Source organism: Panthera uncia, assembly GCF_023721935.1.
Source record: "Panthera uncia isolate 11264 chromosome C1 unlocalized genomic scaffold, Puncia_PCG_1.0 HiC_scaffold_4, whole genome shotgun sequence".
Classification (NCBI taxonomy): domain Eukaryota; kingdom Metazoa; phylum Chordata; class Mammalia; order Carnivora; family Felidae; genus Panthera; species Panthera uncia.
In genome coordinates, this window is record NW_026057585.1 from 92,298,638 (window position 1) to 92,304,352 (window position 5,715).

Here is a 5,715-nt window from a genome sequence, read left to right on the forward strand (position 1 = left end):
GACACATGGATAGATGAAGGATGGATGGATGGATGGATGGATCATTGGATGATGAGTGGATGGATGATGGATAGATGGATGGATAGATGGATCACTGGATGATAGATGGATGGATAGATGGATGGATGGATAGACACATGGACAGATGAATGATAGATAGTTAGATGAATACAATTGAAAACCAAGCGAAAGGGGACTAGAGGACAATACTTCTCCCACGCAGTGAAGCAGAAGGAAGCTGGATGCAGATTCTCTGCTAAGTGCAAACTCCCCTGGTCAGGATTCCAGGGAAAGCAGGGAACAGTATCCTGATTTTTAGGGGAGGGAATAAAGAAGCACCATGTGGCTGATGAGCTTTGAGGCAACTTAAGAAAAGCAATAGCATGTAGGCTGATCAAGTCTGTTCTCTCTTCCCAGAAATCACCACTTTGCAGGGAATTTCATGTGCTCTATCCCAAACCACAGGTCTCTGAATTGGGGCCAACCACAAAATATACCCAGTGTAGTAAACTCCCTGACCAGTGGCTCCAGGACTGGGCCTGGGGACACAGCTGTGCCTGAGCCTGGTGTCTGGTCAGAGGCGACCCCAACCTATTCCCTGGGTGCTGTCTCAGAGTTCTGGAGCGCCTGCCAGGAGCCTTGAGCTTTAGGGGTCTTACTCTGCAGTTAATTTGAGAGATCTCATGCTGACCCGCCAAATCCCATACTTTGTGAATTCTGATCAGTGGCTAGAGCCAGCCAGCTGGATTCTAGGGAAAGATCTGTGGGAAGCAGTCTCCTCTCCTCCCCGCTACTCTTCGGCCAGAGCATAGGGTTTCCCACTTCCTGTGGGCTAAGCAAGACTCAGGGATGAAGAACCCAGAAGTCTCAAGAGAGCGGCCACTGAGGCATGTGGCCCAGTTTTGTAGTTTCCAGAGGAATTGTGAGAAAGAGGAAGAGAAAAGACAGTAAAACATCATATCATCCCTAGCACACTTGGACACATCTGCTCATCTGCATGGAACATGGCATTAAGGTTCTGGGCAGCACAATGAGGCGTCCTGCCATTCTGGAGCCTTCTTTGTTTGCTGGGAATGGGAGGTTGGGATGGCACTGGGGCCAGGGACATGCCCTTCTTTTTACTGAGCACTTACTATGCACCAGGTCGAGCGCTCTGCCTGGGATAACACATTCAGCAAGTTCAGTATTATCGTCTGCCATTTCAGATACGGAACCTACAAGTTCACACACGAGAAGGGACAGAGCTGAGCTTTGAACTCAGTGCGACCCTGAAGTCCGTACTTCTTCCTCCCAACAACAAGGTGGAGGGCTCTCCCTGCAGCTGGGCAAACGTGGGCATCCTGGATATATTCCAGAATTGGCCAGACTGAACAGGAACAGGTTTTTATGGTGGTCACTCCAGTCCTTGCCAGTCTGCCATGCATCAGGAGCAAACTCAAGCCTCCCCGCATTCCTGTGCTCCCGGGGCCTTGTGGTCACGTGGGAGGAGGGACGGCTGGCGAAGAGCCCAGAGGGCACCTTGGGGCTTTCCCTTTGAGCATTTCAGAGACTTTCAGAGCTTGAAAGGGCCCTTAGGAATGATCCGAGCCAACCCCCTCCATCCACAGAGGGGATAACTGAGGCCCTCAGAGGACAAGGGCTTTGCTTAAGGTCACACAGGGCATGAAGAATGGAACGAGAGCAGAGGCAGCCTCCTGGCTCCGGCCCAAGGTCCCCTCCTCACCCTCTGCCTGTCTGGAACCATGACATTGGAGGCCTTTATATCAGATAGAATGAATGGTCGTCAGATTTAATCACTACAATGCTCCAAAGAACCAGGGGATAGGGTACGATGGGGAAGAAGGAAGGGGGCAGGGCTGCTCCCCAGCCCTGTTGCCTCCCCTCCCTCTGCTGGGGCATCAGAAGTCTCTGTGCAGTGGCTGAGCTGGGTCTGGCTGGTCCAGCAGGCAGGGTCAGGGGTCAAGGTCACCTACAGAACAGGTCCCAACACCCAGGAGAGCTCCCTATTTTCCTGGTCCCCTTGGAACAAGAGGTGCCTCTGTCCTTGAGACAAGCAATGATGGGGAGGAGGCTCGCTCTCATTCCGCTGGAAGGCAAAGTGGGAGGAGGCTTGGACAGGGAAGCTAGGAATTCACTTCGTAGCAGCACCATCCCACCTACCTCGGACCCACCTGCTAAGCTCCTGGGGACCTGCTCCCATGAGTATCCCCACCGGGAACTCTCTTGCTGCTCTGGGGCTGGAAACCCTGAGCCCCCCGCCCCCATCCCCAGGGAGCCGTCTCCCATGAGGGCTGGTGGGGAGGGGGGGCGCTCACTTCTGGACACACATACAGGCTGGGTTCGAATCCCCGCCTCCCCACCTCCTAACCCTGTGACCTTGAGCGAGTTGCGAGTTGCTCCTCTGCTGAGCCCCAGCTTCCTCTGGCTGCGGAGCTCGGCACCAATTCCTTCATCCCCAGTAATTGTGGGGATTAAACGTCAAGGCTGTCCCAGGCACAGAGGGGACCGGAGACGCTGCTTGGGTAATTACTCTCTTCACGCCGGTTCCCTCCCTGCGCACCATGTCAAGGTTTTACAGGCATCCCCAGCCGTGATTGTAATTCACAGCCCCTGGTTAGATCACAGGGAAGAAATGATCAGCCCCTCCACCCAGACGGGGTGACCCAGGCCCCAGGAGGGTGAGGGGCATGTCCAGAGTCCCATAGTATTTTAGAGGCAGAGCAACCAGAACCCACGGTTCTCGAGTCCCAGGGCCGCCCAGCCCGGCCCAGCGGCGCAGAGAGGGAAGAGCTCAAAAGCCGGAGGCAACCAAGCCAGTCGCCGCTCTTGGCTGCACCAGGAGCTCAGCACATGACTTTGGATGGTGACTTTGGGTGATGTGAGCTTTCGACTTTCTGAGTGATGGTTTCAGTGCCACGGGCCAGCCGTGTCACTCTGGGCCAATGACTTCACCCCTCTGTGCCTCAGCTTTCTCATCTGTGACATCTGGACTGGCAGGGGGGTTAGATGAGCTATGGCATCAGGACACCTGACCGAGAGCTGAGCACGGGGTGAGTGCCCGATAAATGGCACAGTAGTCATGGTGGCAATGCTAGTAGTCAACGTCGCTGTTATTATTATTGTTGTTGTTGTTGTTGTTGATCACTAGGAGGAGAAGGAGGAGGGGACAGAACGGAATCAGCCTGGGGACTTCTCACCCATGAGACTGTTTTTGAGAGGAAGCCCTGGATGAACATATCAGGGATCCTTCTCGCCTTCTAGGTGGTAGGGATGTGAAGGGGCCGGACCAGTCACCCCCGTGAAGACCCCAAAGTCCCGCTAACGGAGGACGCCCAGCGGGAAAGTCTGCGGCCATTGCTCCCAGAGGAGCTCAGCCCTCGAAGGGACAGAGGAGAGTTGGTGGCCGGTCCTCAGCCAAGCCTCAGGAGACCCGGATTCGTCGACCAAAAGCCGGGGAGGCAGCCTCGCCTTTAGAAACTTCTGGATCCTCCAGAGGAAAAACTGAGAGGAGAGGCCCGCTTAATGGCAGCACACGCTGTTAGGAGCCAGGAGAGAGAACCTAACGCTCTGCCGTCTCTTAGCTGTGTGACCTCAGACAGGTCACCTCACCTCTCTGACCCTCTGTCCCTCAATTACAGGGATCTTCATTCCTGCCCTGCCCAGCACCCCAGGCTGGCGTGAGACCCATTGGGGACAACAGACGTGGCCCAGCTTTGTAAACGGTCGAGGACCTTAGGGTGAGGCGCTGCCCTTGTTAACCAGCAAAGGACCCTTCGTGAACAGACCAAGGCAGGTGTAGCATCGTGGAGGCCACCCTGGAAGGTCATTACCATTTGTGCTGGACTCTGCAGCTCGGGCGCCACGTGAGACAGAGCGTGAGCTGCCACGAAGCCCAAGCGGGGGAGGGAGAAAAGCTTCAGCAGTAACACTTGTTTTCCTCGGACGTGGGGAGGCCAGAGAAACGCGCGATCCATCGAAACGCCCCTAACAAGCCCAGCCTGGCCGTGCCCCGCCAGCCCCCCACCCTGCTACGCCTCATCGACTCATGGCAGCAGAAAGGGAGGGGGCGGAGGGCTCCATCAGGCCCCAGAACCAGACCTGTCTGGCCTCCCATCTCAGCTCCCCTTTTCCAAGCTGCGAAACCTTAAGTAAGTTACTCAACCTCTCTGGGTCCGTTTCCTCGGCTGTGAACGAGAACGGCGACAACACCACTGGCCTCACAGGGGTGTGGGGAGGACTGAAAGAGCTAACGCGCGGGGCGTGCTTCGTCAGCAAGGTGCCAGGCACGAAGTAAGTGCCCCGCAGGCCCTGTGTCCTCGCCGCCGGCCACCGGCCACGCAGACGCAAGAGGCTGCCTCCAAAAGCAGCGAGCTCACCACCACCGGAGAGATTCAAGCTGTGGCTAAACAGCCACCTGTCGGGGACTCACAGCCAGGACCCAGGGTGACCGCAGGGAGGCGGCAGCCGGTTCCGGCTTCCAGGCCCGGCTCTGCCGCTAAGTCACCGCGTGACCTTGAGATACTCCCTGTCCTCCCGAGCCTCCGTTTTCCCAGCTCTGAAATGATGCCGTTGACCTAGGTGTCCCGGAAGGGCCATATCAGGCTCCAACCATCAAACTCTGTGACCCCGAGAAGGGAATCAGGGAAGGTTCCCGAGGCACCCACGCCTCTGCCGGGCTCCCTCTGCATTCCTCGCCCCCACGTTGCCCTGACCTGCCCCCACAGGTGGCCACCAGGGTCAGGGCCACGTCCCCCGAGGCTCCCAGCAGAGTCCTCCTTGTAGAGCCTGGCACAAGGCGTCCCCAATCCCCATCACCGACTGGGAGGGAGCAGGGTGTCCCTGGGCCCGGTGCCCAAGGGTGTCAACGACGGCAGAAAGCCCACACACGCCCCATGACCTCCAAAGGACCCTCCTCCAACTCGGCGAGGGACAGAGATGTTTACAAGCCCCAAAGCTGACCTGGATTCCGTGCAGTCCAATTCTGGCCCTCGGGGAAACGGGTGCAGGTGGCACAGGGTCAGGCGCCACCGGCGGGGAAGGGTCCTGTCCGTCACAGCCGCTGGCAGGGCAGGCAGGAGCCCAGGGGTCAGGCGCACTGGCTCCCCACGCTTCGTGTGCAGAGGACCAGGAATGTGAGTCATTCACCTGCCAGACCTGCCAGGCGGGCAGGCAGGAGCGCAGGAGGCGGCCCCTAGCAGCCGACAAGGAAGGGCTAGACTGGGTCAGGCCCATGGGCAGGGCCGGGCCGGGCCAGGCAATCTGTCATCAGTCGGCCTGGGAGGACCAGGAAGTAGCCAGGGTGGGGAAAGGGAGGAGCAGCGTGAACAAAGGTGGGGGCCTCTAAGGGGGGGCGAAGGCAGAAGGTTTCGCCACTGACAGCTGCCCACCGGCCCAGAAAGAAGCACAGGACATGGGCACAAGGGAGGGCTCGAGGTTCATCCACAGACCGGGAGTCTTTTAACCAGAAGAGGTGGAAAAATCACAAGCTCTGAAGTTGGAATTTCAAGTTTGAATCCCTGCCCTTTCCAGCTGCGTGACCTCATCTCCCGGAGCCTCGGTTTCCCCCTTGTCCCACCAGGATAACAACAATCGTCCTGATATGACAGGGTTCTCGTGAAGATTAAATGAGACCATAGGGAAAGGGCTCTGGAGTCCAGCTCCCGGGGGATAGACAATAATGATGGCTCTGATTCCAAGGACACCTTTTTTTCTTTT

General features: G+C 57.3%; 1 protein-coding gene across 1 annotated transcript in view; it reads right to left on the bottom strand.

Annotated features, from left to right (window-relative positions):
- The window catches only part of ARHGEF10L (Rho guanine nucleotide exchange factor 10 like), a 163,747-nt gene extending 158,675 nt beyond the window's left edge, over positions 1 to 5,072 (bottom strand). The window contains exon 1 of the mRNA XM_049617971.1: positions 4,960 to 5,072. The gene's annotated coding sequence lies outside the window, so the exon portion shown is untranslated. The remainder of the gene's footprint in view (positions 1 to 4,959) is intronic.
- Between the last annotated feature and the right edge of the window lie 643 nt (positions 5,073 to 5,715).